The sequence below is a fragment of the Peromyscus maniculatus genome, chromosome 1, assembly GCF_049852395.1.
Source record: "Peromyscus maniculatus bairdii isolate BWxNUB_F1_BW_parent chromosome 1, HU_Pman_BW_mat_3.1, whole genome shotgun sequence".
Lineage (NCBI taxonomy): Eukaryota > Metazoa > Chordata > Mammalia > Rodentia > Cricetidae > Peromyscus > Peromyscus maniculatus.
In genome coordinates this window covers 21,107,945-21,131,894 of record NC_134852.1, presented here as the reverse complement: position 1 = coordinate 21,131,894, position 23,950 = coordinate 21,107,945, and the positions used below count along the sequence as shown (strand labels likewise).

At 40.6% G+C, this 23,950-nt stretch overlaps 2 protein-coding genes across 15 annotated transcripts in view; one reads left to right on the top strand and one right to left on the bottom strand.

Moving 5' to 3' along the window:
- Positions 1-19,242, bottom strand: part of LOC143266826 (3-beta-hydroxysteroid sulfotransferase-like) — a 47,310-nt gene extending 28,068 nt beyond the window's left edge. Inside the window, exons 1-2 of the mRNA XM_076571552.1 lie at positions 19,085-19,242; positions 12,156-12,257 (exon numbers count right to left, since the gene is read on the bottom strand). The gene's annotated coding sequence lies outside the window, so the exon portion shown is untranslated. The remainder of the gene's footprint in view (positions 1-12,155; positions 12,258-19,084) is intronic.
- Positions 18,564-23,950, top strand: part of LOC107400391 (binder of sperm protein homolog 2-like) — a 33,492-nt gene continuing 28,105 nt past the window's right edge. For 4 of the 14 annotated variants that reach the window (XR_013051110.1, XR_013051114.1, XM_076571558.1 and 1 more), the window contains exons 1-4: positions 18,588-18,686; positions 19,767-19,911; positions 20,150-20,367; positions 22,770-22,940. The gene's annotated coding sequence lies outside the window, so the exon portion shown is untranslated. The other 10 variants (XM_076571562.1, XR_013051111.1, XR_013051112.1 and 7 more) reach the window with 10 other exon arrangements.

Sequence of the window (23,950 nt, the reverse complement as noted above, 5' to 3'; positions counted from 1 at the left end):
ATTGTTAGAAAATGCTATATGTATATTTCTAATTGTATTTATTCCATCCATTTAACAATGTAATGCAAATTTCTGATCCTTGAATGTTATTATTATCAACTATTAGGATATAAAGAAATGAAAGCTAGTAGTTAGACATTATCATAGAACTTGTAGTCATATTAGATATGTTTTAAAAATTGAGCAGAGATGTTTTAGACAGGTCATCTTCAAACCCTTCAGAGATCTACAGAATATGGCATTTAAAATGTTTTAATAACTTAGAAAATTTTTCTTTTTTGAGACATGTCGGCTCCTGGCAGTACCAATCTACTTTAGAGAAAATATGGGCATTGAAGAAACTGCATATGGAGTCAACTTTCATTCTGGCAAAAGTTAGCCACTGGACAACAAAGTATCCTCGTATCAACAGGACAAAATGGACAGACAGATCACGAAACAAGGGACTACTGATTCTTGCCAAAACAAGTGTGGTTATGGCTTTATCAAAAGGCATCTTCTGAGGCCAGGACAATATGGCCCCATCCCTGAAGTGGCCTTCGCATCCGGAAAAGGTACGGTGCCCTTTTCTTCGAAGGCAGCTTAACAGGCAGAGGGCCGATGGATTCTGTTGTACAATGGAACAGCAGCTGAAAGCTCATGCCTCTCAAAAGTAGACTGGCATTTAATAGAGGGATGTGGAGAAGAAGGGGATGCTGAGATGAAGCCATATATACACAGCCAAGAAGAATGGACAGCTGAATTAAAAAACTGTCAACAATTTCCAGAATTTAAAATCCTGAATCATGACAGGACACTAGTGGAATTCAGGTGTTTCTGGTACGTGGACTGCTCTCACCCAATGTGAGGTTGAACTGTTGACCTTGTGTACATCCTACTTCACAAATGAGTCTGTCAGATACACTAAGCCTATAGGCTGAAGATGATGCCCCAACACTGCGGAGAAACCTCAGGTGACTGCCCAGGCAGCTGGCTGTTTCTGTCAACTCACAAAATTTTTTGGAAGTTGCTTGCATGCACTTCCTGTTTTTATTTTTGTTAGCTACTATTATTCCCTTCTTGGGTCTCTGAGGGAGTTGAAGATTAGTTAGTTATGGTTGAAGATTAGTTAGTTATAGTTGAAAATTAATTAGGATAGAAAGTACATTAAATACATCTTGGGATTACCAAAATAGGATAGATAATGGAATTGTTTTCTCTGATTTGTCAAATACCTGTTTAGGTATTTATTACTTGTATATATTTTATATAGTTATTGTACTTTTGTATATAGTTTTTCTTTTGTTAGTTATAACCTTTTGCTTTCTTTTTCTTTTTATTAAAATAGAAAAGGGGAATTGTGGTGATAATCTAATTGTACTGAATTATTATTTTGATTGTATGTTAATAAATAAAGTTGTCTGGGAGTCAGAGCTATTAGAGCCATAGCAAGAGTGTGGCGGTGGTGGCACATGCCTTTAATCCCATAAGATCTCTGTGTGTTCAGGGATACAGCCAGCATTGGAGACATATGCCTTTAAGACCTAGGGGGCTGTACATTCAGACAGTGACGAGGCAGTCATGTGTTTGGGTTTACAACCAATGAGAAGGCAGAACAACATACTTAAAAAAAAACAAACTGACAGGAAGTAGGTCTCTTTTCGCGAAGCTGGGACAGCAGGAGGAAGGGTGAGATTTTAGCTCTGAGCTCTGACTTCTCGGCTTTCTCTTTTACATTGTTTCTGTGTTTCTTATTTAATAAGACGGTTGGTTACATCTACAATAAGCCACTAGATCAACATCTAATAATGGTCTTTACTACCTCATTCTACTTCATTCCCTCCTCTTTACCCTCATAGCACCCTATGAATCTGTCTAAGAAGTCGGCTGATACCACCTTCTGTGTCACCTGCAGCTTGACTGTTTTTCCTCTAGTTCTGATGACCCTGGACAGGGAGTCTAAGATGCACGGTCCTAACAGAAGTCCTGCTATGGTCATCCTAAGAGGCCCCATTAGCAGAGCCAGCCATGGTCTGCATGAAGTCCTATTGCTCTTCATGGCCTCTCAACTCTACCTCTGGCCTTCTCTTCTCTATAACTGTTTTGTATTTTCTCATATATTTCTGACTGAGCAGCAAAAACATAGTATTCTTCATTTAAAACCATGGATATGCCTCCCTTTTCAGCAGTAATCAAGTCCTCTGTGGTTTGGGAGGAACATTGTTGACAATGAATCAATCTGATTCTGAAGAGTGACTATGCTTTCTTGAACAATATGTTCCCCCCCAAATTGTTCTCTTGTCTTCTGGCCACTTGTCCATAGTCTGTCACTGGATGGGCCCATTTCCAAAAGGAATTATAGTCTGTTTTATTGGTGCAGTCAGTTCCATCACAGAATGATGAGGTCTGAGGGATGACATGTGACTGGCATATTCCCAAGTAGCACTACCAAAAGGAGATACAACAGAGCCCTGCTAGGAGGTGCTAAGTTATACTGATGGCTGTCCAGGAATTGGAGCTGCCTTGGGACAAGTCTTTTCTCCAGACTAATTTACGTGACAGGGTCAGAGACGCTGGGTGGGAACTGTATAGGTGCACATCCACAGAATCAGAAGGACATCAGGAGGCAGAGTGGGAGCTGAGCCATTGCCCCCATCTGAGGTCGTTTTGAGATGGCCAGTTTCACAGAGACTTGGCTGGGTGGGCTCTCATGGTCCACTCCTGGTTGGGCTCTACAGCAACCTTGACTTGCTCGTGCGGTGTAGCCACAGCTTGATACCTGCAGCTTTAAGAGCTAAGATAGTGCTGAGGATTGGGCAATGTTTGTGTGCAGTGTCAGCCAAGTCTTTCAAGAACTTCAAAAGGTGGGTGTGTCCATACTCTCAGAGGTCCCCTGAGGCTTTTGGGAGCAGCAGAGATGGGTGGCCAGACAGGATCTCAAAAGGAGACTAACTGCATTTACAGGGCATGCGTTAAGCCCTAAACAGTAAAAGTGGCTGAATTTTTGCCCAAGGGAGGTCTCTTTCTAGGTAATGTTTCATCAGTGTCACTTCAAAGTTCTACTTACTCTCTCAACCCATCCTAATGATTGGGGGCAGTAGCATGAGCACAAGTTTCAGGTTAATCCTCTGTGCAGGTAGGAAAGACTTCTATTGTACTCAGCCTGCAAAAGTGCATGCCAAAACCAGCAAGTATCCGTCCCCTCTGCTGGGTGGAATGTCATTGATGTTTTGGATGTGGAAAGCAAGGACATTTGAAAAGGGACTATAGACAGGTCATTCCTAGAAACAATGTTTCTTCAAGGAACAATGGCAACAGAATGCCCCTTCCTTCTGGAGTATGCAGAAGGTGTGGTAAGGGAAAACACTGGACCAACAAATGTAGATCAACAAAGGACAGACAAGGTAATCCTTTGCCTCAGTCTTCGGGAAACTCCCAGAGAGGCCTTATGCAGGCCCCCATAGCAAATCCAGTTCAAACCTTTCCTGCAGCCATAGAGGAAACCCCTGCTCAGATCGATTAAATAACCAAATGCCTATTGGAATAAATCATGCTGGTCAGAATGATGAAACAGAGAGAACAGAAAATTCAGGAGAAAACATAAAGAAAAAATTTTGGCAAACTTCTATTAATGAACAAAGACCGAAATTAACAATAAAAATAAATGGTGTTTTGTTGTCTGGTCTGGTAGACACAGGTGTGGACGTTACTATAATTGCACCAGAATTTTGGCATCCAACTTGGCCTCTTCAGGAGGTAAACGTTCAACTGTTAGGAATTGGGACATTATCTCAGGTGAAACAGAGTGCAAGATGGCTGGAATGTATAGGTCCAGAAGGACAGAGAGGAAAATTAAAACCATATGTGGCTAACATAACTATGAACCTGTAGGGTAGAGACTTGTTGCAACAATGGAATACTCAGATTAACATCCCTCCAATCTCAGAAACAAATCATAAACTAGCACTTGTTTCTGAGAGAAATATTAGAAGATATTGTTCTAAAGAGTGGTCACCAACCATCCATATTATACAAGAACAGGGCACAACAACTGATGATCTTCCAAAGACACCAACAGCTCTACCTTTAAAATGGTTAACAGACAAGCCTGTATGGGTCCAGCAATGGCCTTTAACAACAGAGAAACTCCAGGCTTTAGAAGAGCTGGTAGAAGAACAGTTAAATGCTCAGTATACTGAAGAATCAACCAGCCCTTGGAATTCTCCTGTATTTGTTATTAAAAAGAAATCTGGTAAATGGAGAATGGTAACAGACCTTAGAGCAATTAACAAAGTAATTCAGCCAATGGGCTCTCTACAATCTGGAATTCCTTTGCCTACTCTGTTACTAAAAGGATGGCCTCTCATAGTTATTGATTTAAAAGACTATTTCTTTTCAATACCCTTACAAGAAAAAGACAGAGAAAGATTTGCTTTCACAGTGCCTACTTATAATAATTCTCAACCCGTTAAAAGATTTCAATGGAGGGTCCTCCCACAGGGAATGTTGAATAGCCCAACTCTGTGCCAATATTTTGTACAACAGCCATTGGAAGTGATACATAAAAAAATTTCCTAAATCTATAATTTATCATTATATGGACGATATTTTACTAGCTGACTCAAATGCATATACTTTAGAAAGAATGTTTGAAGAAGTAAAGAAAATTTTGCCTTGCTGGGGATTACAAATTGCTCCTGAAAAGATACAAAGAGGAGATTCCATTAATTATTAGGATATAAAATAGAGCTACAAAAAATTAGACCCCAAAAGGTGCAAATTAGGAGACATCGACTACAGACTCTTAATGACTTTCAAAGATTATTTGGAGACATTTCTCATCTACGAACTATTGTGGGGGTAAAAAATGATGAACTGAATAATTTGTTCAAAATCTTAGAAGGTGACAAGGACTTAAATAGTCGAAGAGAATTTATCACCTGAATCTGAGAAAGAATTGGCTTTGGTAGGAAAGAAAGTACATGAAGGGCACTTGGATCGTAATGATCCAAAGCTGGATTTCATTTTGGTTATTTTACCTTCTAGGCATTCTCCTACTGGAATATTAATGCAGAGGGAAGATATTATATTGGAGTGGATATTTTTACCAAATAAACCAAATAAAAAATTAAAAACTTATGTGGAAAAAAATCTCTGACTTGATTTGGAAAGGAAAATTGAGATTTCGTCAATTAGCAGGAATAGACCCAGCAGAAATTGTCATACCTTTAACTAAGGAGGACATTGAAAAAATATGGACAGAAAGTGAACCTTGGCAAAGAGCTTGCAGTAATTTTTTGGGAGAAATTAACAGCAAATGTTGGGAGCCTAAAGTTGGATGATTGTGCTCTGACCTTTCTTGCTTGGATGATCTGACATAACTACACCCTTGACAACCGTTACTAAGTTACAAAAAACAATAACTCCCGGAAAAAAACCACAAAATGTACCTTTAGATCACTTTTAGATTAACTTCCTGGAGTATGTTCGGTTGGTCAGTTGCACAAGCAGTGGACCAAAGAGACCTCACCCTGACTCTATTCTTCAAAGAGACCTCACCCGGACCCTATTCTTCAAACTTTCACACACACACACCCTTTTCCTCATTCATTTCTCCTATCTACCAGCATATATAAACCTGCTTCCCCTTGCAATAAACGAGACCTTGACGCAACTCAGACTGACTCTGTCTTTTTTACGCAGTTGGTCTCCTTTCTCTCTCGCCCCCATTGGTCTTTCAGGAGGTGCCTCCTCGGGTCCTACCTAATAACCTGGCCTGCTGGATGGGTCAAGTGGCACCTGAACATGGGGCTCGAGCCACGGTGACCTATCGGGCGATGGATAATAACGGAGCTCCGGATCACAAAGGGTAGAGACTCCAGGACCGCATCACTCGTGCAACGCGGGAAGTCTTGAGGTAAATACAGTCGTCTGATAACCAATGGGAAAGGGTTTATCAAAAGAGGTTCTCTTTATTAAGGAAATGAAAGGCAATCCTAGGGAGAGAGGAATAAGAGTTAAGGAAAAGGATCTAATAAAATTTTTCTGTTTTGTGGAGGAGAAATGCCCCTGGTTGGTAGTTAACGGCCCAGGGATTCACCCTCTGACTTGGAACAAGGTTGGAAAAGATATTAATAAATTGCTCAGAAATGGGGAAAATGTCCCTGACGCCCTTTTTAGTTTGTATGGTGTGATTAGAGATATTTTAAAGAAAACAGAGGGAGACGGACATGTTTCACATTTATTAACCCTTGCGGAGGAGTTTCTCTCAGACTCCCCCTGCCTGACGCCTGATAATGAGTCTGGAGCTGCAGCGGCCACTCCGCCAAAAAATGAAAGTAAAACAAGAATGGCTGCTTCTGCCCTGACGGCGACTCTTGCTCTTGGGAACAGAGGAGTCCTTCTGTACAGAAGTTTAATAAATCCTCCTGCTATTACATCAACTGGACTGGAGTCTGGGTTCTTGGGGCACCCACTTGAGACCCTAAAATTTGGGGTCCAACATTGGAGGTTCCACCAAGATTGGGGTGCCCCCGGACCCCCACTCTGCCAGTTGGAGGTAAACACGAGCTTGATCTATGTTTTTGTTATTGTGTCTTGTCTTTTGTCTGGTTGATTTGGCATTTACTGCGCAGACTGTGTCTGTCCTTGTCTTCTTTGTGTTTGTTTTTTTGGAGTCTGTCTTTTGTCTCTACCTTTCTCTCTCCATATAGGCAACAACTAACTACCCCCCTAAGTTTGACTTTAGATAACCGGAAGGATGTCCTCACTCAGGCTTGCGATGCCTCTCTGGAAGGCAAGAAAAAGAAATGGATCACCTTCTGTTCCTCGGAATGGCCAGCCTTTGGAGTCGGCTGGCCGGGGGACGTGACTTTTAACATTGATTGATGTGATTTCGCAGGTGCCTGGGTGAAGCTGTTCCTTACTATTTTGCCTGCCCCAGCAACACTGGGACTCCGACCCCCTCCTCTTCCTTCTCAAACTCCCCTTAATTCCCTTGTCCCTTCAGCCCTGGCTGCCCTCCAACCGTTTACCCCCTTTACCCTCTTAAGGAAATCAAGCATGAAAAACCCCCGGTCCTTGCAGAGGACCCGGGAGACTAATGATGGAATCACCCCTCTCATGCAGATCCACCTGCCGGCGCAGAAAAATAAAAAAAATCCTCCAAAGCAGCTCCAGACACTGGCTAGGCAGCCTGTTAGCAATGGAGCAGAGAGGAGCTGGCAGGAGTCAGCTGGAGCCTTGAGGAGCTCAGAATGTGGGGGCTGGTGGAGATATAACTGCCCTTCCAGGATCACAGCTGACAGGTCTGTGGGCCCAGCCAGGGCATGGAATCTCCCATGCTGTTGGATGGGACTCCCAAGACCTGCCCGGGGAGCTAAAACCTGATCAGGATCTGGCTCCAAGAATGGAATGTCACTCCCTATATGAGGCTAACTGACAGTTTCTTGTCTATGATTACTGAGGAAAATCACAAGAAAGACTTTGATATAAAAGTTATATCATTTGTTATAAAATGTCAGTAAACTGTTATGGTTTCTTATACCTGCAAATACTGAATTTGAAAGTTAATTCTGGTTGGTTTTCATCTTAAAAATGCCTAACGATTCTGCAAACTGCTTATGTGTGTATATGAACAGGTATGTGACTTGGAAATGTAAGCAAGCTTTAACTGTATGTATGTATGTATGTATGTATGTATGTATGTAACTTGGATCCAACTGTGTGTATGTGTACAAGTAATCATTGTTTTAAAAAATATATATGTAACACCTAAATACTTATGTTTTTACCAAGTGTTCAACAAGTTTCTAAAAAATTTAAATAGATAACAACACATGTTTAATAAATAAGATATTTGATGAATATTAAACCTGCACATCAATGCTTTTTATACACAGAAATATACCTTGCGCTGGCAGCTAAACTTTGTAATTTAAGATTTACCCATGTTAGCCGGGCGTTGGTGGCGCATGCCTTTAATCCCAGCACTCGGGAGGCAGAGCCAGGCGGATCTCTGTGAGTTCGAGGCCAGCCTGGGCTACCAAGTGAGCTCCAGGAAAGGCGCAAAGCTACACAGAGAAACCCTGTCTCGAAAAACCAAAAAAAAAAAAAAAGATTTACCCATGTAAAATGATAATGATTTTAAAGACATAAAAGAATCATAAAAAAAAAAAAAAAAAACAGCGGAGGTTTGCAAATATATGGCAGGACTAAAGTTTCAAAAAGAGTCTGGTTGCAGTGATGGACCTTAGCAGTTTTAAAAATTGCCAATGACAGATGATGATCACCGGAAACACCAGCCGTAATAAAATAAAACAGACAGGCTATGTATGTGCTGCCAAAGGTAGGGTCAAAGAAATCATCCAAGCCTCTAAGTAAAAAAAACCAAAAAGATTATAAATGAGTCCTAGATGTTAAACTTTGGGATTGTTTGTACTCTGGAGCTTGGTTTCAGATTAAGAGGATGCCATGTTTTCTCCCCCTTAAAGTAAAAAAAAAAAAAAAAAGGTACTTCATTGTTATTACAGAAGACATTTGAGAGATCTTAATCCTTTAAAGACAGTTTTTATAGTTAAAAACCAATGACTTAAAAATGTTTCTCCTTACCCAAGATACATTCAGGCTTAAGAATGTTGTCTAGCCTCATTGTATTTGCTAAGTTTGTTAAGCTTAAGTTATTTGGATAAGATGATACATATATATGTCTTATATTGATGTTTTGTTTTGATTTCTTTACTGAACCTGTATTTGATGCTAGAAGAGCTTCAACTTAAAGGCATTGTTTTTATTCAGTCCCTTGCATATGTTTTCAGGGTTGAGCTTGAAACAAATAGTTAGAAACAAACTTTGTCTATTCAGACACCTGGACAGCCCTCATACTTCAGAGATCTGCAGAATATGGCATTTAAATGTTGATCTAAAAGTTTATTATATCAGACAGGCTTCCAGATCCTAGCAGTGACCCAAGGTCTCTGAAGAAGATTATGTATGAGGCACCACAACGTCTCTGCCTGGATTATGACAATGCTGACCACAGGGCAGGATGCCCCAGTGCAACACCTGCCGCCCAGCCCAGACTGTGGACAAGCAGTAGGACACTGTCAGTCTTCCGTGTCCCTATTCCACAGAAAAAGTACTCTGCCTTATGGGCTTGATGGCGGAAGAAGATTGATGCTGTTCTGACTGGTGCCTCCAACACTATGGAGACCTGGGTAGGGATTGGTCCCTGTAATTTGTAGGATTGGATGCTTCTTGGTCTGCACTCAGATATAGTTTATCCTTCTCAGACCTCTGACAATACTGATGGCTAGACTAGCTCTAACTTTGTCAGCATGGCAGCACCAGACAACCAGATCCTTCTGCAAGGCCATAGCTAGCTTGTTAGCTCACTTTTAAAAAATGTTCTAAGATATAAAAGTTTAAACAAGTCATAAAGGTTCAGATATAAGTCTAAAATGAGATATGTTTCAGATTACTCTCCTGTTCTATGGTTCAGTGCTTGACATTTAAAAGTCCTGATGAGCTGATAGAGTAATGACTACTTACTGTTCAGTCACAAGCCCAACATTTTGGATTTGTTTTAGATGTCATCTAAATATGTCTTCTTATACCTAGCTTTCTGGACAAAAGAAAAATGCCCAAGTCTGTAGTTCTTGTTGGGACTCAGAGGTATGAGTTCACTTCTGCTGTTTTACAGATACCCATTACCTGCTTTGTCTACAATATGGATTTCAGTATAGATTGGTAATACTAATGTATCTAAAACTTTTATGTCATTTTGCAAAAAGGCCTCAAAGGATCAAAAGAGTCATAAAAACATAAACCCACTTCACAGAGGTCGAAAGGACCCCAGATAAGTATTCCTAAAGATGGTATTTTTCCTCTCTCCTGGTCTTGGGACTAATGCTTTTCCCATTACTAAGGGTTCCAAATAAGTTCATAAATTTTAACTTCTGTTCCTAGTTTAAATCTGTCTCAACAGATTTCTACTTGGCTGGCAGACACCTCCAAGTTTCAGTTGCTGACTCCACTGCTCCAGACTACTATGGGCTCAGGATGTGCTAAAGGCTAACATGGACCAGCCTAGCTAACATGATTCTTTTCTGTCCCTATGCAGTCAGGCAGCTACATGCTACTGACAAATGCCCCCTGCCCAGTCTTTGACCAGCTTTTCAGCCTTTAGGGGGAGGGGCCCTGATAACGGCGCCCCAATGCCAGCTTGAAGCAGTTCCAGAAGAGAATACATCACCCCATTTCCCTTGTTCAGAAAAGGCTGAAATGCTGGGTCAAAAGAAAACTCCCTGGCATAGAGACCAGATGGCTAATTATACGTGAACTATACATGGCCATTACAGGCCATGAGTTACTAAAATAGGCCATGAGTTACTAAATGTAATACCATAATTTTAAGATTAAAATTTGCCACAAAAAATGGGGGAATGAAAGACCCTAGCCCTTCAGGCTTACACCCCCCAAGACTCAGGAAAAGAGAAACTTCAAACACCAGGAAATGAGAAACTAAAATTCTAATTCCAAGGGCAACCTGACTTAGCCATTGTTCAATCTCCCCTGCAACCATATAACAATGTAAAGAGATTTCTGTTAAGAGATGTGCTCAACTGTGACTGGGATAGTTGCAGGTGTTCCAGGAAGGACCACTGTGACCTTTGTGTAAACTCCACTCCTGCCCTGATACCCCCCACACTTGAGGTTTCAGGAAGAATATACCTGTTGACGTAACTGTACCCCTTCTGTGATCACTCTGTACCCAGACCTCCCCCAACCCTACACCAAGCACTGTGACTACCATCGTAGACTCCAGTAACGGCACTCTCCTTACTCCTTTTGGGGGAAACAAGAGATAGATTGTTTGATTTGGTCCAGGGAGACTATCTGGCCCTAAACACCACAAATCCAGACCAAACCTTGGGTTGCTGGCTCTGCCTTACCTCCAGTCCCCCTTAGTATGAAGGAATCTCCTTTCAGTCTGCTGCCAGTAACCTCACTTCTCCGAGCAATAAGTGTCAAACTAGGCCACATAAGCTAACACTCCCTGAGGTCTCCGGACAAGGTTCCTGTTTGGACAAGGTCCCATCGACCCACAGCCACCTCTGTAACCAAACACTGACACCCTATAAAGGGAGCTATTATCTCGAGGCACCAAAGGGTCCTACTGGCCCAGAGAATCAATGGATAAACTAAGAGAAAGATTGGCACAAAGAAAATGTGATTTTGAGAATCAAAACACATTTGATTTGAGGGCTTGCTAAAAGAATCCCCTTGTCTTTCTACCCTGATCCCCACCCTCCTGGCCCCCCTGATTATTTTCCTTCTCCTCCTCACCTTTGGTCCTTGGGCTTTTCAACGGCTAACACAATTCATAAAAAAAAATCAGATTGATTCGGCTCTATCAAAAACTGTCTCAATACATTACCATCGTTTAGAAACTCGAGATCAAACTATCAAAACAGGTGAAAGGCTAAGGTTCAGCGTCCTACGACCCTAAAAACCCCCTACAACTAAAGGCTAGAGGGTACTCAATGACGGGATTAGGATGGGGCCTGTGCTGGGGGCACAACGTACAGAGGTCATCCAGACTGGCTCAACATGGCACGTTGCCAGACACAGGGTGCACTCCATATAGCCTAAGACAAGGGCCCACTTTGGTCATTTTAAAGACAGAAGGGGGAGTTGTTGGGAGCCTAAAGTTGGATGACTGCGCTCTGACCTTTCTTGCTTGGATGATCTGACATAACTACACCCTTGACAACTGTTACTAACTTACAAAAAACAATAACTCCCAGAAAAAAACCACAAAATGTACCTTTAGATTAATACACTTTTAAATTAACTTCCTGGAGTATGTTCGGTTGGTCAGTTGCACAAGCAGTGGACCAAAGAGACCTCACCCTGACTCTATTCTTCAAAGAGACCTCACCCAGACCCTATTCTTCAAACTTTCATCACCCCCCCCTTTTCCCCTATTCATTTCTCCTATCTACCAGCATATATAAACCTGCTTCCCCTTGCAATAAATGAGACCTTGACGCAACTCAGACTGACTCTTGTACCAGGAATCTTAAAAGTTCTTATTAATAAAATCAATCCCGAGCCGAGTTATTGGGGTCCATGCTGGTAGATCAGAGAGACAGAGCAAGCCACAGCTATCTCACCTCGCCACTTCCTCAGCTGGTCCTGTTTCCTCAGACTGGAAGCTTCTGTGTCCTCATCCAGAATGAATCTCAGCTGTACTGTGTTGCTCCATAGCCTGAAAGCTTAACCAGGCCAAATGCTTAACCAGCCAAATGCCTCTAGTTTCTGGTCCTCACGCCTTATATATCTTTCTGCTGTCTACCATCACTCCCTGGGATTAAAGGCTGGCTTTCTGGCATTAAAGGCGTGTCACCATGCTTGGCTATTTCCAATGTGGCCTTGAACTCACAGAGATCCAGAGGGATTTCTGTCTCTGGAATACTAGGATTAAAGGCGTGTGCTATCACTGACTAACTAGTGGCTTGTCTGTTCTCTGACCCCAGGTAAGTTTATTAAGGTACACAATATTTTGGTGAACACAATACCACCACAGACTCTGTCTTTTTTATGTGCTTGGTCTCCTTTCTCTCTCACCCCCATTGGTCTTTCAGGAGTGCCTCCTCAGGTCCATAACCTGGCCTGCTAGACAGGTCAAGCAAATATCACAAAAGCAATAGAATTGATCTTATAAAGAGAGCTGATTGGATCTTGCCTCGAATTGTATGGGAAAAACCCATATCTGGAGTTCGAACATTTTATACAGATGCCAACAAACAAGGAAAGGCAGGTTACAAATCAGAAAATTTAAGTAAAGTGGTTCAAAGTCCTTATGATTCAGTTCAAAAATCAGAATTGTATGCTATTCTGTTGGTATTAATGGATTTTTTCAGAACCTCTCAACATAGTAACTGACTCTCAGTATGCTGAAAGAGTGGTATTACATATTGAGACTGCATAATTTATCCCTGATGCTTCAGAATTAACTTCACTATTCATTCAATTACAAGATACAATCAGGAAAAGGAGTCATCCTTTATATATAACTCACATCCGATCCCATACTGGTCTGCCAGGCCCTCTAGCACAAGGCAATGATGAGATTGATAAATTATTGATAGGAAATGTGCTAGAGGCCTCAGAATTTCATAAAAATATCATGTCAATAGTAAAGGTTTAAAAAAGATTTTCCATAACCTGGCAACAAGCCAAAGACATAGTAAAGAAATATCCTACTTGTTCCTTCTACAATCAAACGCCATTACCAGCAGGATGTAACCCAAAGGGTACTCAGAGGAATGAAATCTGGCAGATGGACATGTTTCACTTTTCAGAATTTGGAAAATTGAAATATGTACACCACACCATCTATACTTATTCAGGATTTCAATGGGCAACTGCTTTGAGTTCTGAAAAAGCTGATTCTCTAATCACTCATTTGCTAGAAGTTATGGCCATCATGGATATACCTGCACAAATCAAAACTGACAATGCTCCATCATATGTCTCTGTTAAAATGAAACAGTTTTTTGCTTATTATAATATAAAGCATATTACAGGCATACCACATAATCCTACAGGTCAAGCAGTTATAGAAAGATCAAACAGAACTCTAAAGGATATGCTAAATAAACAGAAAGGGGTAACAAAAACCCCCAGAAATAGACTGCATAATGCTCTATTAACTTTGAATTTTCTCAGTGCCAATGAGAAAGGAACAACAGCTGCAGAGAGACAATGGATAATAGAAAAAACTACAAAATTAAATAAGCCTATATACTTTAAGCATATGCTGACCTCAGAATGGAAACCAGGATATGTATTACGTTGGGGATGAGGTTTTGCTTTTGTTTCTACAGGAGAAGATAAGCTATGGGTACCATCAAAATTGATAAAGGTTCGATTTGAATAAGAGAGACCTCTTAACTAGAAGAGGTGATAGTTCATCAACCAGCATGAACATCCAATTTAAACTAACTTATACCAGTAACACATGCCTTTTCATTTAATCCAAAAATAACTTGCCACAAAGGAACCTCCCCAAAATTAGTCTTGGGAAAAGGTTTTTGTTTTTGTCTTTTAGGAGAATGAAGGTTAAGAAATCTGAAGAACACTGGACAAATGAGACAACTGAAGAAAAGGGACAAATCATCTATCCCAGGAAACAGAGGGAAACGGCATATAGGTATATATTATCTAAAAAATTTTATGTCTTCCTAAATGTTTGTTTCTGCTTTTCTCTAAAGATTTAACACTATTGGTCTTCTAATAGTCCCAGTTCAATTAAAATTTAAAGCTGACTTCGGAGTTGGAGAATGGCTCTCTCCTTCTTTAAACTCAAGCATGTTGTTAAAAGGAAAATGCAAACTCCCTGAATCATGCCAGAATAAAAGAGCCATCTTCTGCTATGGGACAGGACAAAAGCCAAATTAATTAAGGGACTATTCTATTACTAATCTCAACTCTTTGATTCTATTCTGATTCTTTAAACTTTTCTTAAAGTATGAATTTTATATCAAAATTTACATGATTAATATATATAGATATATATACATTTTAAATTTTGTTACGATATGAATGGTCATATAGAGTACTAACTAATTCTAGAAAAAAGGCTTTAATTAGCTGCATATAGATGTCTTTGTGTTCAAGTCTCTTATCAGTTTTCTGCAGGTAATCATGGCCAGGCCTAACATCAACTGAAGTCTCCAGGAAGAAGATGGGGCCCCACAACAACAACAATTCCATGTGGACAATAATAATATCATTAAGCTGACAAACATCATCTACAGATCAGCTTTCAACTACAAGGTGCTCAGAGCAATTTTGAGATGACTACCTGAGATTATCCAGTCTCAAAAACTACTCAAATAAGGACTTGAGTTAAACCCTGAACTTTGGCATTATACACAGACTGGATAATGAAGGATATAGTTACTTTTCTTAGAATTTGACAATTTACCTAAAATTTTTCTTTCAGGATAAAGATAACTTTGCCCATACCCAGCAGGAAGCTATTTTAAGAATATGACGCCCACATTCCCAAAGAGGTGGTGTGGGGCTGGTGGGTTTTTGGTCCTTTTAATGGGTTTTGGATCTGGGATAATTTTCATTGTTTAGGAGGGTTGGTTACAAGTTGTTGTCAAGGGTTAGGAAAAAGGCTAAGCAAAGGAGATTAGATTTAAGGTTCTTGTTTAAAAAAAGAGAAAAGAAAAAAAAGAAAAGAAAAAGACAATTACTAATTTTAAATATTTTACATTGGATTGGATTGTTTTATATTGTATACAAATTTGAAATTGATATTGATAGAAAATGCTATATGTATATTTCTAATTGTATTTATACCATTCATTTAACAATGTAATACAATTTTCTGATCCTTGAATGTTATTATTACCAACTATTAGGGTATAAAGAAATGAAAGTTAGTAGTTAGACATTAAGATAGAACTTGTAGTCATATTAAATATGTTTTAAAAATTGAGCAGATATATTTTAGATAGACAAGTCATCTTCAAACCCTTCAGAGATCTACAGAATATGTCATTTAAAATGTTTTAATAACTTAGAAATTTTTCTTTTTTGAGACATGTTGACTCCTGGCAGTACCAATCTACTTCAGAGAAGATATGGGCATTGAAGAAACTGCATATGGAGTTAACTTTCATTGTGGCAAAAGTTAGCCACTGGACAACAAAGTATCCTTGAATCAACAGGACAAAATGGACAGACAGAACACGAAACAAAGCACTACTGATTCTTGCCAAAACAAGTGTGGTTATGGCTTTATCAAAAGGCATCTTCTGAGGCCAGGACAATATGGCCCCATCCCTGAAGTGGCCTTCGAAATCTGGAAAAGGTAGAGTGCCCTTTTCTTCTAAGGCAGCTTAACAAGCACTGGGCCGATGGCTTCTGTTGTGCAATGGAACAGCAGCTGAAAGCTCACGCCTCTCAGTAGTAAACTGGCATTAAATAGAGGGATGTGGAGAAGAAGGGGATGCTGAGATGAAGCCATATATACACAGCCAAGAAGAATGGACAGCTGAATTGAAAAACCATCAACAATTTCCAGAATTTAAAATCCTGAATCATGACAGGACACTAGTGGAATTCAGGTGTTTCTGGTACATGGACTGCTCTCATCCAATGTGAGGTTGAACTGTTGCCCTTGTGTACATCCTACTTCACAAATGAGTCTGTCAGATATGCTAAGCCTATAGGTTGAAGATGATGCCCCAACACTGCGGAGAAACCTCAGGTGACTGCCCAGGCAGCTGGCTGTTTCTGTCAACTCACAAATTTTTTGGAAGTTGCTTGAATTAACTTCCTGATTTTATTTTTGTTAGCTAATATTATTTCCTTCTTGGGTCTCAGAGGGAGTTGAAGATTAGTTAGTTATAGTTGAAGGTTAGTTAGTTATAGTTGAAGATTAATTAGGATAGAAAGTGAATTAGATATATTTTGGACTTACCAAAATAGGATAGAAAATGGAATTATTTTCTCTGATTTGTCAAATACAAATGGACTAGACATTGTTTAGGTATTTATTACTTGTATATATTGTATATAGTTATTGTACTTTTGTATATAGTTTTTCTTTTGTTCGTTATAACCTTTCTTTTTCTTTTTATTAAAATAGAAAACGGGAAATATATTTGTACTGAAATGTGATTTTAATTTTATGTTAATAAATAAAGTTGCCCAGGTGTCAGAGCTATTAGAGCCATAGCAAGAGCGTGGCAGTGGTGGCGCACACCTTTAATCCCAGCACTTGGAAGAAGAGCTAGGTAGATCTCTGTGTGTTCAGGGATACAGCCAGCATTGGAGACACACGCCTTTAAGACCTGGAGGGCTGTGCATACAGGCAGTGATGAGGCAGTCACGTGTTTGGGTTTACAACCAATGAGAAGGCAGAACAGAAAGACTATGTAAAGACATACACATAGGAAGTAGGTCTTTTTCAGAGAAGTAGAAGCACCGCAGGAGGAAGGGTAAGATTTTAGTTCTGAGCTCTGACCTCTCAGCTTTCTCCTTTACATTGGTTCTGTGTTTTTTATTTAATAAGATGGTTGGTTACATCTATACTTATGGGACACTATGAAAGCAGTTCTAAGAGGAAAATTCATAGCACTAAATGCCCACATCAAGAAGATAGAGAAATTTTCCTCTAGTGACTTAACAGTACATCTGAAAATTCTAGAACAAAAAGAAACAAAGTCACCGAGGAGGAATAGATGCCAAGAAATATTCAAATTGAGGGCTGAAATCAATAAAAATAGAAACAAAGAGAACAATACAAAGAATCAATGAAACAAAGAGTTGGTTCTTTGAGAAAATTAACAAGATAGACAAACCCATATCCAAATTAACCAAAAAGCAGAGAAAGAGCATCCAAATGAACAAAATCAGAAATGAAAAGGGAGACATAACAACAGACAATGAGGAAATCCAGAGAATCATCAGATCATGCTTCAAAAACCTGTACTCCACAAAATTGGAAAATCTGAAAGAAATGGACAATTTTGGATAGATACCACATACCAAAGTTAAATCAAGACCAGATAAACTATCTAAATATACCAATAACCCCTAAGGAAATAGAAATGGTCATTAAAAAGTCTCCCAACCAAAGAAAACACAGGACCAGATGGTTTCAGCACAGAAATCTACCAGATTTTCAAAGAAGAGATAATACTAATACTCAAGTTGTTCCACAGAATAGAAACAGAATGAATGCTACCAAACTCTTTTTATGAAGCTACAGTTACTCTGATTCCCAAACCACACAAAGATGCACAAAGAAAGAAAATTACAAACCAATCTCCCTCATGAAAATTGATGAAAAAATACACAATAAAACATTTGCAAACACACTCCAGGAACACATAAAAAAAATTATGAACCATGATCAAGTAGGCTTCATCCCAGAGATGCCGGGATGGTTCAACATATGAAAGTCTGTCAATGTAATACACTATGTAAACAAACTGAAAGAAAAAAATCATTGATCATTTCATTAGATGCTTAAAAGGCATTTGACAAAATCCATCACCCCTTCATGATAAAGGTCCTAGAGAGATCAGGAATACAAGGAGCATACCTAAACATAATAAAGTTAATTTACAGCAAGTCGACAGCCAACATCAAATTAAATGGAGAGAAACTCAAAGCGATTCCACTAAAATCAGGAACAAGACAAGGCTATCCACTCTTCTCATATTTATTCAATATAGTACTTGAAGTTTTAGCTAGAGCAATAAGACAACAAATGGAGATCAAAGGAATACAAATTGGAAAGGAAGAAGTCAAACTTTCACTATTTGTAAATGATATGATAGTGTACATATGTGATCCCAAAATTCTACCAGGAAACTCCTATAGCTGATAAACTCCTTCAGTAAGGTGGTAGGATACAAGATTAACTCAAAAAAATCAGTAGCCCTCCTAAAAGGGCTGAGAAAGAAATCAGAGAAACTTCACATCACCCTGCTGTGGGATGGTCTGTGTATCAAATCTGTTGCTCTGATTGGTCAATAAATCAAACATTGATCAGCCAATGGATCAGGCAGGAGGAAGTATAGGCGGGACAAAGAGGAGAAGAATTCTGTGAAGTGGAAGGCTGAGTCAGAGAAACAGCCAGCCGCCACCATGACAAGCCACATGTGAAGACACCGGTAAGCCACAAGCCACGTGGCAGGGTATAGATTTGTAGAAATGGATTAATTTAAGCTATAAGAACAGTTAGCAAGAAGCCTGCCATGGCCATACAGTTTGTAAGCAATATAAGTCTCTGTGTTTACTTGGTTTGGTCTGAGTGGCTGTAGGACTAGCGGGTGACAGAGATTTGTCCTGACTGTAGGCAAGGCAGGAAAACTCTAGCTACATCACCCTTTACTATAGCCACAAATAATATAAAATATCGTGGGGAAACTCTAACTAAGCAAGTGAAGAACCTGTATGATAAGAACTTTAAGTCCCTGAAGGAAAAAAAATGAAGAAAATATCAGAAAATGGAAAGATCTCCCATGCTCATGGATAGATAGGATTAACATAGTAAAAATGACAATTTTACCAAAAGCAATCTACAGATTCAGAACCCATCCCTGGTGCATGAGCAGGCTTTTTGGAGACCACTACCTACGATGCAGCCTTGAGGCAGGGGAAAGGCTTTAGACTTGCTCTGCTGGCTGTGCCTCCCCATAAGAGGCCTTGCCTTCTTGTGAGGGAGGTAGTGGGGGGGTGGTTTGTGAGTGAAAGGCTGGGGGGATGGGAGGAGTGAAGAGGAGGAGCTTCGATTGGTGTGCAAATGAATGGAAAAAAATTAACAAAAAAATTTATAATTCATGAATGTCTTTTAAATTATCCATTTTTTTGGAATCTGTAAGGTAAACTCTAATAATTTTCTTAATTTCACTGTTGCCTCTCATTATGACTCCTTTTTCATGTCTTGCTGTATTAGTTTTTACATTTCTTCTTTCTTTTGGTTAGGTTAACTAAATTTTGTCAATATTGTTTATATTTTGAAGGAACCAACTCTGTGTCATTGACTCTCTACATTGATTTTATTGTCGCTGCTGATTCCATTTCACTGATTTCTACATTGATGTCAGTCATTTTACTGGTTTGGGTGTTTGACTTGTTCTTTTTCCAAAGCCCAAAGTTGAATCATTAACTAATTTAAAAGAAATCTCTTCGATATAGGTACTTTGAACCTTAAATGCCCCTCTTATGACTGTTTTTATTATATCCCAAAGGCTAAAGGATGTTGTGTTTTCCTGTTGGTTTGACGGTAGAAGTTGTTCCACTTGCTAAACGTGGAAATTTGGAAATTTGGAGCCCTTGGTTAAGGGAAAGTATCTCAGTCCTGCAAGAGGTTGATTCTCCCTGCAGCTGGAAAGGGTAAAGACATCCTTAAAGTGTGCTGTATCTTCTTCCCACAGACCTGAGTGTAAGGATTTAATCCTTAATTACGTCATCAGCCTCTGCTGGCTTCCCAGCCTAAAAAGTGGGTGTGCCCTCTGTGGGCTTTGTCCCCTCTCCTCTCCACTCCTTCCTCCTGTTGGCTCCCCTCTCTCCCTCCCCCCGCCCCCCAATAAAGCTCTAAATAAGTAACTATGGCTATGATTCTTTTAATCAGCATGCTGCTCCGCCGGCATGGTCGCCGCAGGCGAGGGGCAGCGCCACGGCTTAACCAACATTGGTGCTATTCAGACTCGGATACACCACCGAGCACCGAGAACCCGCAGTAACTACTGCTGCCTCTTCCCCCATCCAGCGAGACTGTGAGACCACAAGTGCACGTCCCTCACCGCCTCCGCTGGACCCCCACCACTACCACCATGATTCCTCACCACAGTAAGTCCGCTGTTCTCGAGGCTATAGTCTGAGCTATATTCTTTGCGATGGACACCCCGGGGGGTTGTCCTTGGGCTGCACTGGCAAGGGCACATTTCCCTTTCTGAGGAGAAAGTAAATGCTGTCTTGGTCTACCGGGTGGACCAACTGCAGTGCAGCTGCAGCCCTTTGCATTCCTTGAAGAGGATGGCAAAGTTGAGCTGACTCATGGATCTCTCTCCACTCTTTGGGGACGCCCAATTTGTAGTCTGATCACAGTTTGTTATTTTAGTTTTCTTTATTTTTTCTCTCAGCTACTGTCATGGGACAAAGGGGCGGATACATTGGCGGATACGGGTGGGCACCAGTAAACCTGGCCACGTAACAGAGTTGCGGGAACTTCTGCCAGCGAACGGGCAAAAAAGAGTTACTTTATCTCCAAGCTTTCTTCTAAAATTCTAACTAAACCCTTGTCCTTCCCCACTTCTGCATCACCACGTGCAACCTTTTGCATCCGACTTCCACTGGCAGTGGGCAGGCTTAAGTGGGTGGACTTGGGCGGTTTCTACGACTCACCCTAACTCACCTTAACTCCACCCACCCATTCTCAAACTGCCTTGAGAAGCACAGACAGGTCTGGAAGAGGCTAAGATCCATACAAATAAATTTACAGTAGTCAGGATGGCTCTTAAGCAAAAAAAAAAATCAGCTTATAGCCTCAGACAAGTCTTCCAAAAGCTGTCCTTAAGCCACCAATCATCAGAAAAGAAAGAAAGAAAAAAAAAAGTTCAGGACATGGACATTGTTCCCCAGATCTCCCTGACTAAAACTTAAGCATCTGGAGAGCAAGGCTCCTGACCCCACGGGCAAAAGAGTCACCTGTGGCATTTAAGGTGTGCCAGGGAAGAGATAAAAGCCTGAAAACAAAATTGCCAAGTGCTGGCACTCCCTCACTCCCAAAAGCTGTTAGGTCCCTGTTTTAAGTGAGGAAAAGGCCACAGGCTAGCGGATGCCCTGCCAGGCCATCAACAGCCTTGTTAAAAGTGCCGCCTAGAAAGACAGAGTCAGCTGGCTGTCCCCAGGCACCAAGATGCATGGGTACATCAAGCTAAGACCTCCAACAGACCTAGGCTTGGCTACATACATGGCAGAGAACCCAGAACGCAGCAGGGAAGTGATCCATTTCTTTCCTTCTGGACACCAGAGCCACTGACTCAGTCCTGGGAGTTTTGGGATGCCACCTCTCCCTTATTGTCGGGTACAGAGGAGAGCCTTACCACCTCACCAGATTTAATTGTACCTTCAGAGTTACTTAATGAAAAAAGATTTCCACCTAAAATAAGAGCTCATTGCTTCACTCCAGATCTACTGCCTGTGTTTCTCATGTGCATACAGACAGGGCCTTGATCTTTGCCTTGTTCCTAATTCCAAAAAATAAATAAATAAATAAATAAATAAATAAATAAATAAATAAATAAATAAATAAATAAATTCTCTTGTATCACAAGCTTTTCTCTTCCCAGTTCCCTGTTCTAACTCACTGTTCAGCTAATGGTACAGGACCACCACAGAACCGGAGTCCAGAGATCATCAAATAAGAATCTGTAACCGCTAAAAGCATCTTGTGAAACAGAAAGTTCCCAGCCACAGCCAAGAGGGATACGCATCTCCAGAGCAAACAGATGACAGACAGCATCCCACACGCCTGTCTACCTCGGAAAACTCCCCTTCTCCATTCCCCCGAGAGCCAGCCAACATCCAAAAATCAGCTGGAAGCAGTTTTTGAGAGGAACGATGCCCCTAGTCACATCTACCTGCTTTTTTTATAATAAGGGAATGTCTGGGATGTAAGGATTTAATCCTTAATTATGTCATCAGCCTAAAAAGCTGGTGGGCCCTCTATGGGCTCTCTGTCACCTCTCCTCTCCGCTCCTTCCTCTCATCAGCTCCCCTCTATGCCTCCCTGTCAGGGACAAGGACAGAATCTCTAGTTAGTGGAAATATACAGACCACCAATAAGACAGGGAACTAGATCATCTTACAGTCAGGTTGCCTAGCAACAGGACTCTCTCACCCTGTAAATATCCTATACTAACATCCTGTTAGTTTGCCCCACTGTATGCAGATGGCAGCTTCTTTCTCCCCCCACCCTGCAGAAACTATATAAATCTTTGTGGAAGGAAATAAAGTGGCACCTTGATCAGAATCTAGACTTGGTGTGTTTTCCTTTGTATCTCCTGTCCCTACATTCCCTCCTTAGGGTGGTCGAGAACCCGTTGAAGCCCTGCAGGCGGGGCACCTCCCCCCCTTTTGTGTCTCTCTGTCTCTCTGTCTCTGTCTTTCTGTCTCTCTCTCTGTTTCTCTCCCCCCACCCCCCAATAAAGCTCTAAAAAGGTAACCATGGCTATGATTCTTTTAATCAGCATGCTGCTCCGCCGGCATGGTCACCATGGGCGGTGACCAGACACGAGGGGCACCGCTTCGGCTTAAGCAACACTGAGTGAACAAACACCTGTTCAACAACACTTGTGAGACTTGAAAAAGAACAGTGGATCCAGATACTTTGAAGGACTAGAGGAAATTTGGCTCTCAGGGTAAGAGGATTGGCAGGGTTGTGGGCAACATTCCATCTCCTGAGCAATGGTATATGCAGTTACTAAAATGCCTGTTAATGGAAATGGAGTGAAAGTAAAGGGAAAAACAACTTAGAAAGTTTTTTATATTAATTGAATGGCATTACCTTTGGTTTCAGGCAATTCCTCATGTTCAATTAAAATTGACAGCATGGAAGCAAATGTTGAGAGCTTTGAGGAAAGCTCATCAGAAAAGAAAGCCCATACTGTTAAAAACTTGGTCTTTAATTTCAAATACTCTGGAGCCATTGCAGAGTGAGTAGTCACTTAAAGTTATATCTGAAGCAGAACAGCAAATGAAAAGGGAAGACATTCAGGCTAGGATATGTCAATCAGCAGAAGAGAATATTCCTTTACAGGATGATAGGAATGCTGTTTCAGAGGACAGTGAAAGTGAGGGAAGCCAGGACACTGGAGATGACTCTTCTCCGTCTTCATCAGATAAAACAGATTAAGAAATAGGAAGGGCTGAAAGTTAACTGCACACAAGAGCTCCCAAGACAGAAAAAAAGTAAACATCCCAGAAGGAGAAAGGGAAAGAAAGGAGAAAAAGAAGAAATCTTCCCAGTAGTAAGAAGGGAAGCAGAAAGATTTAAAAGGAAAATTTTCCCTATAGAAAATGGGGGAAGAAAATGAATTTTCCCAGTAGAAAAATGAGAAATACTTAATTATGGCCCAACAGCACCACCTTATAATGGAATTGAGGAATGGTTGCCTAAGATCATAAGAACACCTCAGCAGGTGTTCCCAGCTACTATGCAACAGATGCCTGCAAATAATCAATATCCCCAAGGTTATGTTCAATTTAATTGGAGACCTACCTATGGACATGGAAGATCTGAAAAGAGTAAAAGAAGCAGTGATGGCATATGGGATGCATTCATCTCATGTAAAATGGGTTTTAAATAATTGGGCTATTCAGAATAGTTATTCCACAAGATTGGAAGAGCCTCATGGCAGCCATACTAGAA